The sequence below is a fragment of the Streptopelia decaocto genome (genome assembly GCF_964273445.1).
Source record: "Streptopelia decaocto genome assembly, chromosome: 1".
Taxonomy (NCBI): domain Eukaryota; kingdom Metazoa; phylum Chordata; class Aves; order Columbiformes; family Columbidae; genus Streptopelia; species Streptopelia decaocto.
This window is the reverse complement of record NC_138663.1, coordinates 167,034,744-167,059,780: the sequence shown is the minus strand read 5'-3', so window position 1 is coordinate 167,059,780 and position 25,037 is coordinate 167,034,744.

Below are 25,037 nucleotides of genomic sequence, written 5' to 3'. Positions count from 1 at the left end.
ATTGACACTAGAGACTTCCAAGGGTGAATGTGAGCCAGTTCCTTTTAAAAAGTCTGAAATATCAATATCATTAAGACAATGCCCCACAGTGATTTGGTTCCTGCTTCAAGAGTGAGAGAGTTGCACTCAGACTTTCCTCCTCTCAGGGCATTGCATTGACCTAAGAAGTCTGACTAGTAGGACCTACCTCCAGGTGGCCTTGATGGGATGTCTGATAGAAACTGAACATCTGGTAGTACTCAAGATGCTTAGAAGTCCAAAAAATGGGAACATCTGCTTGCCTGCCTATCTCATAGTGCTAAAACTAATAAGAAGGATCTTGGAATCCATAATTAGAAGAATAAAGTGTTTTTGTTTCCGAGCAGTCTATTGCGCACTGTGTATTGCTGCATAATTTAAAGAAGACACACATTTCTTTTTAATGTGTTTAATATTTGCAATTTATTTCACCAAAAGCAAGTTTGGCCATGGTTACCAAGCTCTTCCTGAGCAAAGTCCCAAAAGGCACTGGATATTCTGGAATTAGTGGGACCCGTTCCGTCCTGACACAGGCAGTAAGTACACCACTGGTGTTAGTGGTGCTGCTCTCAGTGATGAAGTCAGGCCAACAAAAGCATGAATATTACAGGGTAAGATCTCATTTTTTTCAGAATACCTGAGGGTGTAGATAATTTGGAGAGAAGAGGAACAAAAGAATTAAAAAGGAGGTTATCAGTACAGAAAATTGAACCTCAGTCAGATTCAATCAACCAAGCAATAGATTTCCTCACCTCTTTTGATACAGATTGGCTAACCCAAACTCATGAGTCTCTCGAGGTCTTATAATTTAAATTAGTAGCTTAGTTTAGCAGGTAATGCACATACAATGACCAAAGTTTTCAGAAACAAATTTGGATTTGCAGTCCCATCATTCTGGACAAGCTCTGTTTGATTTCCAGCTTGTTCCATGACACCATTAGTCCCACTAAGGTGCTGCTTCACTGAAAGCAGGTTCAACAGGTTTTACAGCTTCTTCACATTTGTGGCAGTAGATTGGCATAGCTCTATATGGTGCTGGGAGACATGAGTAATAGGAGATATTTGTTGATAAGTGGATAATTGTTTGTATACTGTTTCACACAGGGAAAACATATGCTTCTGATCTCAGGGGATCATCTTGCGTTTTTACAATGTCCCAACCTCTGTGTTTTCCATAGATCAATCCATTTAAATAAAAATATCACTGTAAGGATAGTTAACTAGACGCTCTTACAGGCAATGTACCTCCTGGTTTTTTTGTAAGCTGTCAAGTTTCCATAAATTGCAATACTAGACCAAAATACTTGTTGTCGTACCATATACATATACATATACATATACATATACATATACATATACATATACATATACATATACATATACATATACATATACACATACACATACACATACACATACACATACACATACACATACACATACACATACACATACACATACACATACACATACACATACATATACATATACATATACATATACATACTTCGGGTTTTTGCCCTATATCCTTCTGTAGCAAGCCCCATCATAGTTCATCACTTCATGCTAGTGGCTGAGTATTTTTCCTTTCCATAATATTGGATTTACTTCCTTTCAATACCTTAAATTAAATGGATCTCAGTTCATGGTAGGTATTCATACAGAATAAATGACATATCTAAATACACTTCACATGTATAAGACTATCTATTTGTGTTGATACTCATATACCTCAAAGAAATATCTTGGTATTTATGTTTACACTCAGAATATTGAAATATACATTTTAATGTTTCAATATTCCCTTTTATCCTAGTGTCACTCTCCTCAACAATAAAATAAAAGATTTCACAGCAAACACCTGCAGGCAGGGACTGACAAGCTGCAGCACCAAAGGGCTTTCCAGAGCTGCCTCCTGTTAGTATAATCCACTCACAGAGTCAGAGGCTGAGTGCTGGTAACACTTACTTTAGGTCTCCACATTGTTACCATCCCCCACTCTACTTGGTGGATGAGAGCCCAGAAAATCCAGGTTGAAGCTCTGGGGACAGGTAAAAACTGAGGTTTCTGGGTCAGAACCCCAATATTCCCAGAGTCAGCAGGTTTCCTATGTCATCTATCCTGATGACTCAGCTTGCCAGTTCCTTAGCAAAGGCAATTTAGGCATGATAAAGACATTGCCTTAAGTTTGGAACCTGATGGACAAAGAACTAAAATAGGGAAATGCTTGAAGAAGAGCAACATAATGAGAACTGTGCTTATTGCACCTCATTTTCTGTTAAATCTTCTGTGGAAAATGCATAGATGTTTCTGTATTGGGCACACGATAAACTGCACTGTATTCAAAGCTGTTGTCAGGACTCTTATTTAAATGTTTTAGCCAAAGAACACTGAGCTGGCACTGGAATCAAAGGGATGAATGTATTTTTTTTTCATGTGAAAATAAAAGAATAGCTTTAAATGAGGGAAAAACTTCTAGAATGTGTGTATGTATATGTTTGCATATGTGTGCATGTGTGTGTGTAGGGGGTAGCAGAGGCTATGACATAGCATATGAAGTCAATAGTGTAGTTGTTATTATTTATACATGAGTAAAGATTACAAATGCAGGCAATAGCTCAGATCTCTCACCCCCTGGATCTGTGAAACCTGTCACTCAGTCTCCTGCGGTGTGTCTTCCTGTCTCCGAGCCATTGGACCACCTGCTGCCATGACTCTCATCTATTGCATCGCCCGAAGGCCTCGATGATAACAGCATTGATTCCAATGTACATCTAATTACTTCTCATAATCTATTCATTTCACAATAGTGTAGTGAAACATCTGTCACATCATAAACTCTTTAGTATCCTTATCAAACCACCAAAACATACTCTGCTGCCAATTGGCAGCTACCTTGCTTTCTCCTCTTATTAATATGATGCAAACATATCTATGTTTTTTTGGTTGCTTTAGACGAATTTCCCTGATGACCAGTGAAAAAGAATTGGGCAAACTGCAACTGTAACATCTATTCACTACTTAGAGAGGTACCATTATTGATGTCGTACAAATATCAGGGAAAATTGCTTTGTTTCTTCTAGAGATAAAGCTCTAAATAGGGTCTTTAACATTTATAGCATGGTAATAGATGGCTCCCTTCCTTGGCTCAGTGTGACTGATTCATTTACTAAAATAAGCATCTCAGGGATTATTACATTTGAGTGGTATATTGCATGGAAAAGCCTTTTACCTTTATAGTTTTTACTTTACCTGTGGGTAAATAATGCCCACTCTTTCTTTCTTCATGTAAGAAGTCAATAGCAAAGAGACCCATTAGCACATATTTTTATTATCAAAGTATAGAGAATCTATCTATCCCAATAGGATCATGAATATACAGTTGCATCTAATAAAGAGGGCTGATTAGTCCACTGAAAGGAACCTCAGATATTCAGGCAGCATCACAGAAAATAAGCTCTGGCTAGTGAGGTGTTGGTTTACCGTTACATACTGAATCATGAACAACAACAAATCCAGGGTGAAAGGAGTGAGTGATATATGAACTGAGTATTCCCTTTCATAGTCAATATTAGCACAAACTGAGTTTTGTCCTCGCTGTTTTAAATCTTCAGTGGAAACGAATTTAGTGTTGATTTGATAGTTGTGGAAACAGGAACCGTTTGTGTGCACCCAGAACAGATACAGCACGAGCAGCCGTTCTGGGAGTTCCCTCACTATGTGCTTCAGCCCAGCTTTTGGAAGATCTGCTTTATGCTGCCTTTCAATAGGTGACAAGGAAGCTAATTTGGAATCTCTGACCAGGCTGTAGTGTGGTGCCAGTCACTGTAGTTACTTTTATTATCTGAACATCTAGCAGTAAGGAAGTGGAGCGGCATCACCAATTCGGGCCACAGTTTGTTTGCTGGGAATCACAAGGGTGACCTGAAGGTGAAGAAGTCCCTGTCTCATTACCAATCCCCAAAACAGCCAGTCTTCTTTTATTCATTTGTCAATATATTTGTCCAATATATAATGCAACCCGAATATTTATCTGCCTCTGTTTTGATCACTTGTGCACTTTCTGGTTTGGAATAGGTACATTTATACCTATTTACTTAAAGTGCATGTTTTTACATCCAAAATATGCTCACTACTCTGGCACACTGGAAGCTTGTAGAGATTTTAGTGCTATTGACATATCTTGCAATATGAATATGTCCAATGCATAAGTCACTTAAAAGTGAATATTTGACCTATTCAGTCCTTGATACTGCTTTGTAGAATGGTCAGGATTTATGCGTTTGTGAGCATTCCTCTTCATTAGGGAGAAAAAAAAAAAAAAAAGGCAGTTTAAATCTAAAGAAAAAGCTTCACAATAGCTCAGAGCTCATAGAACTGCTCAATGCTGGGGCCAGACTGATCTCCTGATACTCTGTTCCAAATACTAAAACTCGCTTTATCATCACTATTGAAAAATTCAGTTTACACCTCTTTCCATCCGCACTCACGTGGAGCTGAAGTGCCTAGCTTGTACTGAAAGGGAGAAGCCTAGCCTGACCAGAGGAGAGGGCTATGTATTTACACGGCAGTGTAGAGCTCATCCACTGAGACTAATGACACCTTTGGATTAGTTTGCCCTGTGTGTCTCTTCCATGGGTCACATTTGCTGTTCATGCTTCTGCCACTGTGATTTCACCATGGGACAAAATTGCCGTGTGGACTGACTGTAGAACATCAGCCTGACAAGGCTGTGTTACCTCTTTCTCAGTTATATTACATCTGTCAGGATCTTCCCTGGCTGCTCTGGTACCTGGTCATGTATGCGCAAGGTAAGCGATAGCCTGATATAAAAGTTAAACCTGAAGAGAAAACAATGAGAGATTATATTTTTCTCATGGAACTTCACAAATCTATGGCAAAATAATCGCTATTAAACCAATAACATTTAAAAAAATGGAGAATAAAGTGAGACTGATCTCAGGTTTTGAGATTTTAAAGAATAATCTGCAGAAGGTAGAAAGTTAATTTACTTCTGTGGTTTTGACTTTTTCTTTATAACTAAGGTTGAGTGAGGTTTTTCACTTTTGAAATTAAAACTAAATTCTCATGTAGTCACATGATCTAGGACATAAGGATTTTTAAAAAGAATTGGAAAAATAACAGTCAAATCACTGCTAATAGATACAATGTCAGGTTTATTACAAATATTTTCCACATTACATCAGTTAAGTTATGGGTTGTATTTAATGGTCAAAGACTATAGTGTTAGAGTAGTACATATTATCAAGTACTGGAAATATGAAGATGGAACTCTGCAAATGAACTATTCCTCCAAAAATTAAAAAAATGAAATGTACAAGGAGCTAAGAATAACATCTATGCGAGTAAGGCAAGAATCTACGCCCAGTGCTACACTTGAGAAACAGCCCAAAACTAAGTGTATAAAAGATACCTTTCTTTGATATCTATATTGAAAGGGGTTCTTCTCAAAAGAAGAAAAGGAGGAAAAGGAGAAAGGAAAGAAAAAGAAGAAAGGAAAAGAGAAAAACAAAGAAAACAAAAACCAACACGACACACTTGATAGAAGCAATATATAATTTTCCAATTTCAGGAAAGAAAAAAAATCCATAAACTAATTTGGAGTAAACTGAAGACTTTTGTCTGGCATAAAGAAACAGGGTGTTTCTCAGGATATACAACAGGACTGGAGAGACTACATGTGTTTACTTGTTTGTTTTAAATTGAAGGTCAATTTTTAAGTAAAATGAAAAATTTCAAAACAAGAGGATGAAAGATTTGTTTTCAAATTATCAAAATAACATTTTTAGACATTATCAAAATGTAATCCCTATTTATTTTCTGAAACCATATACTTGACCCAGATTTTTGAATACTTTAAATTCTTCCCAAAGGGAGTTTTTCAACAAATTCATTGTCCATCAAAATTAAATAGATAAATAAATGAACAGAGATGTTTCAGTGTTAATTCAATGTAAATCCTTGGATTAGAGAAATATAGAGACCTTATATCAGAAAAGGAAATTGCCAAATAGGTCTTACAACAGAATAGCGTAGTGGGTTAACCTTGGGTAAGGGACAAATTCCCATCCAGCCATTCACTTCCCAGAAAAAATTGGATGAAAAACCTCATGGGTTGAGATAAAGAGGGGGAGATGCTTACCAAGTTGCCGTCATGGACAAAACAGACTTAGCTTGGGGAAAATTAATTTATTGCCATTTGAAATAGATTTGGGCAGTGGCAAAACACAAAACAACAACAAAAACAAACAAAAACCTACCACACCTTTTTCATGCCACCTTTTATTTTCACACTCAATTTCCCTCCTCCATGCCCAGCTCCTCTACCCCTCCCCGAATGGTGCTCAGGGATGGGGATCAAGGATTTGCAGTCAGTCTATAGCAGCTCTTCTCTACTGTTCCTTCCTCCTCACACTTCTTCCCTGCTCCAGCAGGAGTCCTGTCCATGGACTACAGTTCTTTTAGATCAACCTGCTTCAGTGTGGAGTCTTCCAGAGGTCACAGTTCAAGAAATATCCACTTGCTCCAGCTTAGGGTCTTCCATGGGCTTGCAGGGAACTATCTACTCTGGTGCTGTCTCTTCTCTGGGTTGTAGACACCTGCTCAGACACCTGGAACATCTCTTCCCACTCCTTCTCCAGCTTTGGTGTTTGCACTCCTGTTTCTCTTTTTTCTCTCTTCCTCATTCTGTGTGGCATTTTTTTTCCCTTCCTGTAAATACATTTTTTTCCAAGACACCACTATTTTGGCAGAGAGGCTCAGCTGTGCCCTGCATGTTATCAGTTGGAGCCAACTGGAATCAGCTGTGCCTACTTGACTCTTCTCACAAAGGCCACCTGCAAGGACCCCCCACTGCCAACACCTTTACATGGACACCCAGTACTAATAAGATGCTGCTTCTGAGTGCCAAATGGTTTGTATTTTAGATTATTTTATTTTGTCTGGAGGTTTCACTGAATATGATGGTTTTTACATCACTACAGGCTTACTGTAATAAGAACACATAAAACAATTTAAAAAATTAAAATTCCATACAGATTGAGTCTTTTCTAACCAGTGAGGATGAAGAGAAAAAGGAATGGCTTTTATAGTTTGTTTCAAGTATTTCCAACATAGACTAAGTGAATACAGACTGGATTTTACACAGAGTGCTTGTATAATGACTTAAAGCAATAGAGCTCTATTGAAGCCATCTGAGTTATGCTGATCCACCACAGCTAAGGAGCTCAGTCACTCAATGAACAAAAATACCCAACTCTTCTAGAGCAACCTTATTGGTATGACACCATGACACTATTGGCAATGAAGTTCATACCTGTACAGCCCTGGAAGTTACAAGGGAGGGAGGGAGGCAAGCAGTTAAAACAAGCACTTAATGACTTTCGGGTGTTTGGGATGTAACTACTCAGAACCAACTCTTTAATACCAATGGTCATAGTTTTACCCATGTGAATAAGTAGCTTGTACCTGCCTATGCTCTCAGTAATTAGCTTCAAGACCTGTTTTCCTGATCATGCACTGGTGCAGCTGTCCTCCCAAATGAACTACAGAAACTTGTTCCATGGCAGAACCACAGACTTTATGGAAAGAAGAGCCTGTCTGCAGCAGAATGCCCTAATCTCTGCTGCAGGGAAATTTTTGTGGGGAAAATTTTGTTCTGGTCCCTACTGATCACCTCTGTTTGGTGTTCTGTAGGAAGGAGTACAACAGTTCACCAATCCAGGACATAATTCTCAGTTCAGATATTCTCCCGCCTCTCCTTGTCTGCTTCTGTGGTTTATTTTTTTCCTGAAACAAAACCCCTGCATAAGCAGCCCTTTTACCACATACTCTTTACTTGTGCTCTTAATACCTAACATCTTTCTTCCTTTACTATTAGATAGAAGACAAACTTCATTCAAACACAGAAGACAAGAAGAGCTTAGCAATGGTAGGGTAAAGTGATCTCAAATTCCTTGTGGATCTAGTAGAAAAAAATCGGGTTTACTAATGCAAAAAAACTCCTCCTCAGATCAAAACTAGAATGAAAAAAACTTTATTCCTATTTTTCTCAGAATTGTTCTGATTTTTAAAGAAAAAATAATTCGATTGTGGAAAAATAAGTTTTTACATTTTTGTGAAGTTTGGAACTGGATTGGTTTTGTCAGAAAGGAAGAATTGTCTACTCAAATGTCCTAAAGTCTAGAGAACGTTGCTCATGTTTCTTTGTCTCATTCTTCAGAGATTGCCATTTATAGCTCAGTATCTACATAATGAGCAAAATTTGCATACGTCTGATGCAGAATTAATTTCCAAACCATTGCAATACTGGGGCAGGTGCATAGTGTAAGATTGGTTTTGTTTTTTTTTTTCACTTCCAAGACCAGACTGCATGAGCATTTCACTCATTGGTTGGAGTAGCCCTTCAAGGATCTGCAACAAAGAGACAGCTGAATAGTGACAGCTAAACCTCACTGGGTCTCTGGACAGACAGTTGAATTGAGATACCCAGGTTCTTCATAGTATGAGGGAGACTGTCAGCTGAAGAAGAACCAGGGGAAAACAGAAGGTACTAAGTGTGAAGGTCAGGTTTTGGGCTGAGCAGTGTCACTTCCTTCTGATCGTCCATTAGACAACCTATCAGAAGGCTATCTTTCTACAGCTGTCTTTATTTACTGGATCTATCTTCAAAGATAGATATTAAAAACAAAACAAAACAAAACAAAAACATGAGGACTTTTTATGTCTATGTGTCAGATGCGCTGATGGACACTCGTGTTGGGAAGTTATCTACCACCTAAAGAAGCTTTTGGTGCAGTCAACATTTAAAAATTTTAACTAAGAATGTTAGGGACCAGGATAGCAAACTATCTGCTATAGTTTACTACCTAACTATAGTCATGGCTATCATGTGAAAACACAATAAAAATTTAGGCTCATTGCAGGTAACACTAGTTTCCTGGCTCAGCTGCCTAATGTCTGTGCATAATCCATGGACAGAGATAAGCACTTTCAGAGATTAATTGAACTTGTATCAAACTACCCTCTGAAGTGGTATGTGAATGTTCTGCCTTTGCCTCTTCTCTAAAGACTAGACTAGATGTACACTAAGGCCACTTAAATCAGACCTACCAGTTAGGTCCAGAAATTTGTGCAGAAAAAATCTTGTTCCCATGTGCATTTAATTAAAGCAGTCTGTTTTGGTTCCTCACACTCTCCTCTGTTGTTTTTGGGGGGTCTTTTTCCCATTTATTTGTCATATTTTGGACCTAGCTCTTTTCTTAGTTGAAGTGACTCTTCACCTGAATCACACTAACTAAAATGCAGTAGCTCTAGACTAGACTGCAGTCTTGGTAGGGCTTTTCTGCTGGTGTATAATTCTTTGGTGTCTAGGGCAATGGAAGGTAAGTATGGAGAAGGCCCTTGAAATCACAGCAACATTAACATTACTAAGATAATTGATTCCATAAGGAAAGAGTCAGTCTTCTGCTGGTACGGCACCAAAATGATTGTCTGTTCAGTTTACTTAAATTGTTGGAAGATAGATTTTGTCAAAACTCATGGTTTCTTTGCCTTCTGACACAGTATAAAGAAAGAATAACAATGCAGGAAACATTATAATTTCACTGACTATGTGCATAGTTTTATGTTGCTTCTTAGACAAGTTTTTATGGTCCCATTTAGAATACCAGATGGCATGTTAATTTTGCCGTTAGGTATTTAGCTTGAGGCATGTTTGACCTACATAGTCATAATTAGGTGCTCTGAAGCATCTCCTGGAAGAACCTAGCTCTTTCCATTACCCAGGCAGGAAACCTATGCTGTTAGTTTAGCACCCTAAACAAGATGTGATGTGTTGTGAATACCCCTCACAACCTTCTTTTCTTAATATTGCGTAGATTCAATCTGTCTGGCAAAAGAAGCATGTCTATGATGTTTTACAGATCTTTAGACCTTTTCCAGCCCTTATTGAAGCCCTACAGCTGCAATAGTCCTGCATAATCCTATTGTCTTCCAGCTGAGATTTACCTTCTTTGGGTATTGGAATTGTTAATAAGTTGTATATGCTGCACAGTAGTAAAGCAGCCTCAACATGACTAGTGACTTAATCAGCTGAATGCAGTTGGAGACTACATTCTGAATGCCCAAGCATTTTTAATCTATGTACATGAGCAAAATAATTTCAAAAATTTAGCTAAGACCTCCCCATCCTTTGATACTCCTCCTTAATGTTCACTTTATCTCATAAGGGCCCATGCTCAGCTTCTGCATAGAGTATGTCTTCACAGTGTTTTCAAGTGAGTTTGAACTCACTTTCTATGCAGCTTATACTCCAGGCCCAAGCCAAGTGGGGACCAACAGTCGTATTGCCACTTTAACATATTTCTGTGATCAAGCTAATAGCCCTGGTCCTTCAGAAACTGTTAGAAGTGCTGCTTTACTAAGACCTAAACTTTGAAAAAAATCTAGTCCAAAAATCTCTTTCATTCATCTCTTCCATTTCTAGTAGCTTGGTTCCAATTGCAGTTGGTATACTAAAAATAGATAGATTAATATGATACTTTTTAAGGAATTCAGCACTTTTCTTTGGCTTCTGTCAAAGCTCTGTTTCCAGATGTTTTCACGAACACCTGCTGCAGTCAGTTTCTAGCACAGGTCTTAAACTGTAGTGGCAATAAAAGTATAGAAAACAATAAAAACCAGAGGTTAACATGTTTTTTTGACCTTTCATAGGTCAAAGTCACATAATCTGACTCTTACAATTCCCTATGGGTTTCTCCAACTCACCATCTTTGGTGTCTTCCATTTTTTTGTTCTGCTCTGACAACCACCAAATCTCCATGCTTGTTCTTCATTTTTCACTTTATGAGAATCTAAGGGAGGTAATGTTATGAAGCAATTGTGGGTTCAGGAATATAGTCCTCTACTGCAGCTCAGTCTAGAGAAGATCAGAGAATCATGAAATTAAAGAATCACTGAGTTCAGAATGGACCTCTGGTGATCATCTAGCCCCTCCCCTGCTCAAGGAAGGATAGCCAGAGCAGGCTGCCCAAGAGCATATTTTGGTTTTGAATATATTGAGGAATGAAGACTGCATAACCTCCTAGGGCAACCCGATCTAGTGTTTCATCTTCCTCACTCTCTCTCTATATATATGTATTCTCTTCAGTTTAAATGGAAATTCCTGCATTTCACTTTGAGCCTGGTACTTCTTGTCTTGTCACTGGGCATCACTGGGAAGAGTCCAGCTCCATCTTCTTTAGTAACCCTCACCAGGCCCCCCTGAACCCTTATTTTCTCCAGACTGAACAGTTCCAGCTCTCTCAGCCTCTTCAAGTCAGGCAGTTGCTCCAGTCCCTTAATCATCTTTGCAGCCTGTTGCTGGACTCACTCCAGTATGTCCATGTCTCCCTTGTACTGGGAAGCCCAGAGCTAGACCCAGCACTTCAGATGTGCTTCACTATTGCTGTGTAGAGAGGAAAGAACACCTTTTTTTACCTGTTGGTTAAGTTTTCCCTAATGCAGCCCAGGAGGCATATTGCTGGTTCATGGTCAACTTAGTGTCCACCAGGAAAACTTTTTGTAGCTCTTCTCTGCAAAACTGCTGCTCAGCTGGTTGGTCCCCAGACTGTATTGATGTCTACTCATTCTAGTCAATGTTCATTACCTGCTCACTCTCTGTATGCTGAGGTGCCCTTTTTCACCTGCTGCCTGAACTTTCGAGCTTGTCAGCCCTCAGAGTCAACAAACTATGGATCTGAGGACTGATAGGGTCTCCCTGAGGAGATATTTGTGCAATACATTAATTTAGACAGTAAAACGGTTAAGTGTTTTGTGTACACCTGCACCACCAATTGTCACTTTATCCAAATAATTTTGTTAGCAGAGCCTTTAGATACTACCAAACTTTCATACAGATTTTTAAGACCGAAATGGTGTGACCTACTGTTTTGGAAGGTGCTGGACATCTCTGAGTTAAACAGGAAAATATCCTCTGTTTTTAAAAGCATTTTACTCTCCAGCTCTTCTTTTCTGCAATAGGTTGGTTTCACTTTGCAATACGAATTAGACTTGCAAAGGGTTAAGCAACTATACAGCTTAACAAATCTCCTAGAAGTAGATTGTTGTTTTCCAAAGGATAACAAAGAAATAAGTTCAACATACGTACGTGAGTATGCTTCTGACCCAGCATTTATATTTTGATAAGGATATTTGGATTAATTCAAGGTTATATGTGCTTTAGTGTTGGAAACATATACAGCACTTTGCAGGTTGCTCCCCCTCTTCTTTCCCCCTTTGTAATACACACACTTTGTAATACCACAGAGGGGAATTACTGGCTTGGTGCTAACAATTCCTTTCAGAGAATTGCACTGTCTTGTGTGCCACAGTGGAAAATACATCAAGATAATTCCCTCATCACTGCCTACCCACCCACCCGCTCCCTGTAGTCTGAGATGAACTGTCTAGTCACATATTCTAATGCTGCTTCTGGTAAAATGTTTGATTTTTTTTTTTATTATTCTCTCAGAGCAAAGCGCTTCTGGAGCCTATATTTATTCTGACATTTCTTTTTTTGGTGCATGCACATCACCTGTGAGATCTTCTTTGTATATTGTCATTACTGATATCATAAAAAATTCCAGAAGTGAAGAGTATTTAAAGCGGATTCATGTGTGAGAGATTTTGTACAGGTTTCTTTTTTAGAAGTTCCTTGCTACCTTCTACTTAGCTCAGCATCATAATGATTTAAGAGAAATGTACTCATGTGTAGAGCGTGTGCTGTGGGATAGGAACCAAGAAAAAAAATTAACCAACAAACAAAAATCTTTTGTTCTTAATGACAGAATATAATGGAAACCTAATCTCCTACTGCATATTATCATCAGGCAAATTAGTTACACATATAATAAGGTTTTGCTGTATAAATTATAAATGAAATAAACAATTCTGTCACCATGGTGTGCAATGAATACACCACATGTTATATGTAAATATATTAGTCATTTGCCTTTTGTTTATGTGTCACAGGAATCCATTTCCTTCTTGGTGTAGTTCCTATTCCCTATGGGTTCTTACTAAAGTCATCTCAGCCCTTCATGTACAAGCTTTTTAAAGCAGAATTACTTTCCTTTTTTTTTTTTTTTTCTCTTTTCATTATTCAACCCAGTTTTAATAATGGCTGCTTTTCTGCCAGTTTCATTTAGTGTTTCAAACTGTAATTTTATCTGAGAGAGGGAAAAATAATAAGGAAAGCAGAAAGGGTCTACATGATATATCAGCACAATACAAAAAACATATTGAAACCATTTTTTTATTTTAGTTTTTTTTCCTCAAAAATTAAAATATTTCCCATAAAGAAACTAGGCGTAGTTTTTTCTCCTACCAAACCTTTCCTTCTTTAATGAGATAATCTGTTTTTAAGGACTGCATCGTTCAGTCTTTCTTTTCAAAGGATGACATTTTTATTTTCTGTGCATTACTGTATATGCAAGAATGATGTACATTTGGGCTTCTTCACTGGGCACTGCACGACAGCCTGAAAGCCCTTTGAAACCAACACAAGATGCAACTACTCTCAGTGAATGATGGATTTAACATACAGATTCCAATCAATAATCTAGAATTTTATATTCAATCACATTCAGTTCACACTCATCAAGGATTATCTTTTGTGCTCCCATAGGCTTTTCCTGCCCTCCACAGGGAGACTGAGTTGAATTGAATATATCTCATTATTTGCGATGGCTGTGCACCCTAATGGAAGAGGCAACACTTAACACATAAGCAGACTAAACTTTCATGATCAAGACCAGTTAAAAAGGATATTTGTCACCCCTATGTTCACTTCTCTCATAGTGTCAGCCAACACTTTTTTCAGGGTGAATGATTGTACTTTGACATTGTTTACGAGGCAAATTATATCTTTATTTTGAGAGCTATTCCAAAGGCTATTAGAAGAGATTTTTTTTTTCAACTTCTTGTATTTTTATAGGGAGAAGAGGCAAGCAAGAATCCTGCTTTTATAGTTTACTTGCAGCCGTATCTCTGTGGAGGTCTTTTTTTTTTTTTTTAAACTGAAGCAGATAGTGGTTAGCAATGGAGTACAAAAAAGCAATTCTGCTGCCTCATAAGCCACAAAGTGGACTATGGAATTAACGTATGAGATGTTATTTCTAATTTATTTATCAGCTCTCTCTCTGTAGCACAAGTACTTTCGAAAGCACTTACATATTTGAAGTTTCATAGAGAGATAGCAGATAATGGGAAATGGTTTGCTGTGAGAAGTGATCTACTTGAGTGCATAGAAGAGGCCTCTTTCTATCAAATATTTCACGGGTAATGTTTTACTGTTTCTCGTAGATGGCATGCCATAGAGTGTAATAAATTTCAGTTTGTTTATATTCTGTGTCTGTATTTGCACTTTGGTGATTATATTTGAATTCATGCAAGATCCTTGATTTTAAAAAAGAACTTTAACATAATCTTCTCATTAATCCTGTCCTGTTTGTCTGTTATTAATAGGCTACTGTACAATGTATTCTGCTGCAAAACTCCACCAGGCATGACTAATTCAGATAATTAATTTGCTAGAACATTAACACCATCAAATGAGCCTGCTAAACCGGTAAATTTAAAGTAAATTAAACTTAATTTGCAGGTTATTGCAATTAAGTCTGCCTTGTCTTTCTGAGGGATTTCAACATCCTCAGTATTTAAGAGGCAATCATAATGCATGCAAGTGGGCGGGCTTTTTGGCTAATTAACACGAGTCTAATCTGCTTTTCAATTAGTGTGGATGTTTATAATGTGCTGGTGACAGTGTTGCAATTCAGTACAGCATAACAGGAGTGCATGGCATAATTATAGCTGAAAAGAAAAGCTCATGCAGGGCCTGTTTAGGGGTTAATGAGACATTGGCAGCTTCCAGCTGAGGAGATTGAGCCAGTTTAGTGCAGCTTCAAGAGGAAACCACCCATAGGGGTTTCCTTTGAAGTGTCAAAAGGTCCCCTTGTTCTGGGTGGCTTATGTTTCATTTGTCTGAGTGGCATATCAAAAATTGATGAGCTGCCAGCAGCAGTCCTCATGACATTAATTCACCAATTGTGTTTCTAATAGTTTCATCCTTAAATACATTTGGATGATGATAGTGCTAAGAAAAATCAAGGTTCTGAAAACAATGAGAAGGTCTGTGCAGTTCCAAGAAGTGTATACAGACTAAGCAAATGCATCAGCTGCAAATGTTAATGATGCAGATGACCTACACTGCTCGTTATGAGCAGGAAGAAGACAAAGATGTATTGTACATCCCTTCTCTGAACAACATTCGAGCTGTAGAAGAGATGTGGCATTTATTGTTGCTTAGGTTCTAGAAAAGCATTAAATGGGTCAAATTCATCCCTGAAGTAACTTCACTGGCTTCAGAGCAGCTATACCATAGATGGATTTGATCTGTTATACTAATAATAAAGGAAAGAAAGTAAAAAGCAGAGTTATAAGAAGCAGCAGGCATCTCTAATGTAGATAGAGGGTTTCTCCAGTCCACTTAATCTACGTAGGTCCCAATATGTGCATTGTGGTCTCATATTGAGACAACAGAGGTTCTCGAACTTTTGTACAAAACTAAATGTTTGTGAACAGACTGTACTGCTTGCCCAGAGCAGTGGTAATGCTGATTTCCAGGAATGTTAATTACATGGACAAGCAAAAGATACTAAAGGGATTAAATAAATTTAAAATACTGAAGAGAAGAGACTATCACTGTAAGACTGAATAGTCAGATCAGTCAGAGAATTCCTGATTTACAGGGTTTTTCTATGGCATTAGCAACCACAGCATGTGAGCGTTGCATACTAGAGGGGAGTGCTTTAATTGCTGCATGAGGTGCATTTTTCAATATATCGTGTGAGCTGAGTACTGTGCTACATTCCTTTTTGAGCCTGGGAGCTGCACAATAGGACTTTGCTTTTTCATGTGTTCAACAGCAAAAAAAAAACCCACCCTGGTCTTATCGCCTCCAAAAGTATTACCTGAAACTTTTATAACTTTCTGAAAGTTTTGTATGGAGATTGTTGCTCACAAAGAACATTCAGCCCATCTCAATGGAGGTTATTAGACCTGCATCCACTCTATTTAATTTTAGGCAGTATGAAGCAGCCAAGGTGGAAGCACAGTTGTCTCATACTCCCACAAGTCTATTGTAGATGCCATTCAATTCATCACAAATTATATCATGATCTGGAAATGCCCCCTCTCTCCTTTGTCTATAAAGAAAAAAAGTTTAGGTTGATCAAGCATCTAACTTAAGTGCTTGTATTTATGCAGCAGAATAAAGGTCATTATTTGTATGGGGAAGGGGAGACAAGCACCATGCTTTATATGAGTTGGATCATCTCTTTATGGGGTGTCTTCCGCTTGTGGAAGACAAAGATTCATTATTATCACTTCAGCCTAAATGGATGCATAAGTGCTAAAGTTAGAATCTATGGAAGGTTTTGGACTACTAAAGGGAGGAAGGACTCTTTTTTAATCTGAGATAATTCAACTGCTTGAAAAAGCTGAGAAATGCACAAATAGCGCCTCCAGTAACAGATGACTGACTGTATGTTAAATTGGTACCACACCATAACACTGTAAACACAGATTATGTGTAGGTCAGTAAGACTAAATCCCCGCTGAGAGGTTTTGTTTGTCTTCTCTGCCTGGACTTTTCACTGTGACTTGTGGTGTCATCACTAAATAGAGTTTACTAAGATAAAAATACTACTACTGGTGGCAGAAGTGGCTTCTGAAGGACTAAAATGCTCTTATGTGAGAAGCACTGTACCAACTCAGCACGTGAACATACAGTTCAAGAGCATCTGACAGATTTTTTTTGTTTAAGTTCTGTGACTGATGGATCAAATGAGAAGGCAGGAAGTACCTGTGTCAAGGAGGCAAACTGTCTTGTTTCAGAGAGAGTTTCTGTCACTCTTTCCTGACCACCAAACGCAAGATGACAAAGGTACAGTTGAACTTGCTGTTGCTGACCAGCAAAGAAAGGAGTGCAAGCCGATAAAAAAATCCTATACAGATAATATATTAAAAAAAATTTAAATGGCTTACAGTGCAAGCATTTGCATCTTATGCTGAAGGAAAATAACTGGATAAAAATATGGATTAAATTATGTAGACATTATTTGGAACAAAAGCGTAGCATGGTGTTTGCTTTACGTGCCCTTTGCGTACTTCTGTTCCCAAACATACTTCACATTGCCAGCTGTAACAACAGAAAGAAAGTTTACTTACCAAATAGCTTAAGTACATAAAGAAGTATGTCTTGCTATACCTGCATTCAGCAGTAAGGTCCACCTCTATTATTTTCTCCAGACATCAAGAGATTTTCAGCCATTTTCAAACAAAGGTCATGAGAAATATGAGTGTAAAACCAAAAAGAAGGTACACAAGCTAAACCAGTTGTTGAAGACAGAAGGACAATCCCATTAACATCAATTAAGACAGTGTGAAAAGTGGATGGTCTGCTCTCTTATCAGAGATATAAAAAACAGGAATAACGCAAATCTGTAGAACAGGAAGTCTGTAATGTCTGTGATCTACAGATCACTCAGCTCTGAAAAAGAAGGGACTATCCTTAGAAACACCGCAGTATATGCCACTTCTGCTAAGCTCAGTACACTTACAAACACAAAATCCCCCTAGAATTTTTAAAGGCCAATTTACTTACTTCTCTGGGTGCAGTTTTGATGCAAGCACACTTGCAGTGGAGATTAATGCATTAGCTGCCAATTAATTAACTGACACTGGTGAAATCCTTATCCTCCTTTTAACAGCATACCAATAGCATTTAAGGGGCTATTAGATAACCCAAGTTTTAAATAGTGTATGGGGTATAAGATAGCATGCTCACAGAAGAAAAGATGCATTAGAAAGATTAAAGTATGCATTCCTCTCCCAGCTCTCTACCTGCCTCTCCTCTGGGATCACAGCAACACAGTGGTGCCAGGTCTTGTGTTGATTTTCAGTCTGTTCTCTGTGGGAGTCTTCCAGCACTCCTGTTTTATAATCTAGGCAAAGAACAAGTAACTGAGAAGCTTCTTTTATGCATATCCCTAATATCAGTCGAAGACATGATGGCTGAGTTTTTTCAGAGAGCCTGGCTCTTGGAAAACATTAGTTGTACAAGAATTAGTATTTTAAGATTACATCTGTCAAAGAGAGGATATCTGGTCTTGCTAGACTGGATGTGACTATCGGTGTATATATTAAACAGTGCACTTCACACTAACTGCTTTCACAACTTACTGGTTTTTTCACTTGCCTTTGGGGTATGGAGAAGTTTGGTCAAAGCTTTGACATGAAGATACCGTTACTAAGAAGCAACATATAAACAACAAACACTATTATTTGTGGAGTAAAATACATGTTCTTGAAAGTAACTGAATACATAAAACTATAGTGTTGACATGTCAGTATGGCAATATCTTGAGTCTTTAGAGACAATACTGTTGCACATGACTTCCTTTTCTTGGTGCCTTGGGGTAACATGTAACTGATGTATTATTATTTGAAGAAGTTAAAGACGATAAAAGGCTAAAGTGGCCCTAAAGCAGGGGTGTCAAAGTAATTTTCACCTGGGGTCACATCAGACTAGTGGTTGCCTTCAAAGGGATGAATATAATTTTGGGAGCGTATAACTGTAACTACTCCTATATTTATACAGTCCTAAAATTACATTCTGCCCTTTGAAGGCAACTATGAGGCTGACGTGGCCCCAGGTGAAAATTACTTTGACACTCCTGCCCTAAAGGATAGTTTGCAGGTAAGAATGTCCCTCTCTGACTTCCATTTAGCACAGCTGCTTTATTCTGGACAAGAAAGGGAGTGGCCAGGGTAAAACTAACCAGTAAGATGATTGAGGGTGATAAACCAATGGGCAATCAGAAGATGGGGACAACTGCCATGGCTAGATGCTCATACCTTTTCGTGGGGGTTTGGTCCAAAGGATCAGTGGACACCTTTATAGTGGAGGTTTTATAAATATTTGAACAATTTTACTAAAAGGGAAAAGTAATTAATTAGAACAGCTCTTTCTATATGGTACCATGGTATTCACAAAGCATAACAAAGATCTGATTAAATGCTGGAGTACATTGTTGTGAAATCAGGGAGCATCCTAGTAAAGTAACAGCAATATCAGAATATGGCTGTAGCTGGACTGGAAAACAAATGACGATACCTTTGAAAATGCCAGATGGATCCTCACAGAGCTTTGTGGTTATGTGCTAATCAGAGAAAACAACTCTGTAAAGCCGATCCATGGTTGGTAATCTCTTTCTCCAATAACATGTATTTTATGTGGTATAGAAACTGTAATATTACGTGATTTAATGGGTTCATAAACATTTCTGACATCCTATGTATTGTTTCAGTAACTGATTTTTTTTTAATATGAAAATCACTGCTTTTGCAGAGTGAAATTATCGTCATACAAACCTTGAGGATTGAAACCATCTACCTATATATAGATGACTTAATTTGTCTTCTTAAAACAGTGAAATAACATTTGAAGTAAAGAAGTGAAGAGTAACTATAAATATCTTAGTACCTTATGTGCCAAGAAAGGAAAGCATTAGTAAGAAGAGTAAAAGTACATTTCACTCCAGTAAAATCCAGTAGCTGGGCCAGAGTGCTCTGAAAATGCTTTTACTGGAAACATCATCTGGAGTTTGGTATGTGTGGATGGTGTTTATTACATTCTTAAAAATACAGAGTTCCACAACTGTTGCGAGGCAAAATGCTAAGGGCTAACAGCTACAAATGCAATTTAGGAAACACGTGGCACTGTAATTTAACCAAGAGAGTTCTACCCAGAATCAAAATTTGAGATCACAGTTACTGTAAATATTAAAGAACAACCACATACACCAAGTAGAAATGTATCTACCCAATAAGTGGAGGAACTAAGGGGAAACCAAAATGCATCATTGGTTTCTTGATCAGAGGGAATCATTAAAGACCATTTTGCTTTGTTAAGGGAGAAATGTGTTGTTTTCCCAGCAAGTTATTACTGTTTCTCACTCTGAAATTAGTTTTAGATTACTCATGTTTGTCTTTTCCTACAATCAGTCTCCAGCCAGTGGGTCATGGTCCCTCTGCCCAAAGGGGTGAATGTTTTCATCCTGCATCTGAAACAATAAAAAAACCCTACCCAAATACCATTCTCATTTTACATATACCTTAATCATTAATGACTATATTCATTTAAGGCTCTTAATTCTTAAATTTGTGTATGCTGTTGATTATTTGTTTTATTATAGAGATCTATTGATGCAGCTGAATTAGTTAAAAGTTTGTGACATAGAAAATCATATTACATCATGTCAGTTGTATCATCATAGCATGTATATGAAGCATACGTTGTTACTAGTTCATGGTCCAAGCATGATTTGAATGAAATGAGCTCAGCCTAGAACTTTAGACATTCCTTTTTATACTTTCCTTCTTATAAAGTATACTTTCCTTCTTTATAAAGTATACTTTCACAGATTCACCTAAATTTCATGTTTTTCTCAAAAGCAGAAGTGAAGAAATACCAAAGGTAAAGCAAATATCTAAACCACTTTATTGACAACTGTCTTGTAGGCATAGAAGAGGAAGTATCAAAACTCAAGATGAGAAGTCTTGTTTGGGTCTTGGTCCATTATTTAGGTCCAAAGAAAAAACATAGATATGAAAATCTTTGAAACTAGTTAACTAGGCTAAAAATCATGTAAAGTCCTGAGATTATGTGACTGAGAATTATATGCTAGTTTCCGTATGTAACATAGCATTCTAAAGACCAATGTAGCATCCTAAACCTGTGGTTTATGCTAATAAACAGGTGCTAAATAGGCAATAGAATTTGACACACCAAGACTTAGCCTCTCAGAATCATCACTGCACTTTCAAGCTTTGAAAGTCTTCTAGAGAACAAGGTTTCCGCTTTGAAGGTCTGCTGGTCTGTCTAATCATCTTACTCCCACCAGTGCTCAGAGTAATGTCAGTCAAAACTCTCCTGTCAATTCCACATTTTATGCCTGGCAGAACCAACAGTCTGAGTGGTCTTCTGTCTGTGTTTCTTAAGATATCCCATCTAGGAAGTGTTTAAGAGTGTGCTTGCTAGATTATATTCTACTGGAGATGTAAGTAGAAATAGAAGAAGCAAACACTATTCATCCACTAAACCATTTATTACAGTTATTGGGCTCTAGAATATGTGTAAGTCTGCCTTAAAAGTTAAACTTCTCTATGCTTAGTGTATCTGTTCCTGTCTCCATTGGCAAACTCAAGTCTGACTGTTTTATTCTTTTAAAAATATATAAGCTCAAACACCTCTAGTAGTTTAGCAATCAATATATGGAGTTGTTAGATGTGAAAGAGGGGTAAATAATGACAACATGAGCTAAGTAGGTAAGAGAGTACCTAGTTGCTTCAGCTGTTAGCAAAGAATTGACTAGTGAAAAATGAAGAAGATATCTGCCCTGCAGATCCAAAATCAGCACAGTGCATTTTTTAGAACAAGTTATTCCTGTAATTCCACGTAATTTGAAAGAGATTTGTGTCATTTCTCCAACTGAAGTTTGAGTTGATAACTGATAATACTAATCACTATCAATGAAACCTTCTCCTGAGGTTATAAAGCATTTCTATACCATGATAATTTCAGAAATAATCCCCTGTTCTTACAGTAAAACTAGGAGGTACCTACCAGATTAATCTATCCTGATATTACAGAGATAATACAAAGCATTATAAATCTAAAAGCTTGATGCAATCATTAAATTATTTGATGATCCTCACTTAACTTCTTCTTTGTTATTGTTATTTGTATTCCAGTCCTGCTTAGAGTTCACAGTCAGAATAAAAAACAGTCGTGCCAATTAGCATACAGCACTGCAATATGCAAAGCCTCTTCCTCCTTCCAGTGCATTCGAAGGGTACTGTTATAGCCCAGTTTAAGTTGGTTAAAATACTGTCAGTAATTTCAACAGGTGTCAAATTTCCTTCCAATATCAAGAATTTGCAAAGCACCTAGACATGGGTATAGGCCTAAATCATCTAAGTGCAAAACTGTGATTGCAATCACTTTCCTGCATACATAACTGCTACTTAGACCCAATATGTGCTGAGGTCTGCATGTTACTTAATTTTATTATGTTAAAACCTACTCCCAGCTATAAAGGTCTAGAACAGGGATATTACTCCTGGGAAAGATGTGACAAATCCAGGAGGAGTGCTTCCTCCTTCTAGTGGAGAACGGTGTCGTGATTATGAAAAAATGATCAAAACCTTCTCTCTTTGTGATTGATTGCTGTTTATGTCAGGGAGTCAGAGAAATGGCTATGGTGAGAGTGAAAAGTAGCAAGAGTTGTAATCCCCACCAGAACATTTCTTCAGCTGATATGGGTCCACTTCTGACTTCTGTCTGTGGGAGCCTCATAGCTCCCCATAGCTGTAAGGTAGAAAGAAACAGGGAGATTGTCAGTTTATTCACATTTATTTCAGTGAGTATTTGTGTTGGTTTTGATCTTTCGAAGAACTGATTTTGTCACTCCAAAAGGAAGACTGTAGATAACCTAATGCATCTTCTTATATTGCAATTACTTTTACTAGCAGTACATAAAGCAGGAAAAAACACCATGGCATCAGAATATATGTTAGATACAAAAGCACCATCATCAATTTCCATAAAACTTAAACTATCTCAGAGTAGTAACTTTATTTTACAAAGTTATCCACTTATCAGGGGAATTTCCAGATAATCTGACTGACAGTTTTTGTGATGCAGTTTCATATAGCAAACACTTTTTTCACCTCTTTAAAGTTTTAAAATATTTATTAAGAGATATTTATTTTTTCAAGAAAAGGAAACATAATATTAGTCTTCAGGAAATAAAGAACTTGGAGGCAAGGAGCAACTGTAGGGTAGATGTTTGTGTGCAAATTGTTTCTATGGAGCTTTTTCTTGCAATAAATGAATGGGGACTGATATTCTTGTTGAGGAAGAACATGAACAGATTCAAGCCCTCGGTTACATGATTAATCTAATTGTAGGCTGAAGAGGGGCATTTTGTAATGCTCCCATTGGAGTTCTGTACAAAACAATTTGCTTAAAAAGCAATTGATGTATTCTGGAAAACTTTGAAAAATGTTCGAGTTTAAAACATTTTGTCTGTGTGTCATGTATCCTCTGTTTTTTCTTCTATCATTTTTATCATTAGGGACATGACAACATTACAGTTGCATGAGAATGTACTTGCTTCTTAAGAATTGTCTGTCTTTCATCCTAAATTATTTCATGGCATCATAGTAATCCCCACAGTAGGAAGCCATGATGTAACAAGTAGAAAATTTGACTTTTAGAGGAAAATGAGACTGACAGCACATATTGATGGATAAAATTTAAAATGTTCTTTCTTTTAGGATATATGGAAGGTGGTGTAAATGGAGAGTCATTTGAGTGACAGACACAACATCAGTGCCCTGCTTTATTTGTTTATTTCTTCTAAGTCAAGAAATTATGGATTTCTTATTTGTACAATGGGTACAATAATATGTTTTCTCATTCAAAAATACTCAAGAATTTTGTTAAATACTGAGGCAAATTTCATTACTATATTTGATAATGCTGACTATGTAAAGTATAAGGTGAATCATCTTTAAAAATTCAAAACAACCTTGTGTAAGCCATCAACTCATCTCTTGATATAGTTTATTTAGAAATATAAGTATCATATAGGTATTCTGCAGCCTGGTTAACATCAACTTCTGTGTTTTGAGTAGAAAATACCTGCATAGTGTATGTAGATTTATGGAATATTAAAAAGGCCATTTATTGAAACCTGAAGTGCTGAAATTAAAAACATGGTCATCCTTTAAACCCTGTAGTTGACAGCTTCCTCCAGTGGTGATGAGGCAAGCTGCAGGTGCCATTTCTTCACCACAGACCACAAATGAACTTTTGTAGTGTAGGGTGACTACATGTCTTTGACACCTCAGGTACCTCCATTTCAACAGGGTTAATTTGTCTCTTAGTATCTTTGCATAAGGATGCTCATGTGCCGCATGGGCATATAACAAAATTCAGCTATGACAGTAGGCTTTACGTTTGGTCCTACATTCTGTGGATTATTTCATTACTGTTTGAGCTAGTTGTTATCCTGATCTTTTATAACATATGTTCTTATTCAGATACAGCTAGACTTAGGTACCATTAAGGCAAATTGCAATGCCTTCTTTAGTTTCAGTGAGAACTGAAATATATGTAGATAATTATAAATATTGTACACAGGTACAGAAAAGTATTTAGATAAAAGAAAAATCCAGAGATGTTTGTGCCCTCCTGTGCACTAATTATATTATATATAATTATATAATTATATATATAAAATTATATGTAATTATTATATATATATTATATAATTATATTGTGCACTAAAATAATATGAAGTGTGTGCACAGGCTATAATATCTAAAAATAGCTCTTGGATTTTTTTAATAATTATTGGCTTAGGAACTAATTCATTCTGTTGATAACAATTGTGTATTTGAAATCACATATTAATATATCCCAGACCACGCTTTTAAAATAAAAACCTATCCTGCAAAGTATAGTTTAAATATGTAGTCAAACTAGTGAAGTGCGCAATGCTACAGATTAATTTTGAGCATGTTTTCTCCAAATAAGGACTTTTTAATTATATGTATGAGTCAGTTATCCTTCCTCATCCCCAAAATACAAGAGGCAGATATACCAATAGATAGCAGGTCTCTTTCAGTTTTCTTTCACATCTCTTCCATATTTGTTGCCACCACTTGACTTGCTCAGTCTTTTACATTTAAAGAAGAGTGAAATATGTAGTTTAATTCATAGGCTGGAAGGGAAGAAGCATCTAGTCCAGTCTCTTGCTCAAAGGAGAACTATTGATCAGGTGCTCATGTTGTAGTGAACTATTTAGTATTTATTCTAGACTCCTTAG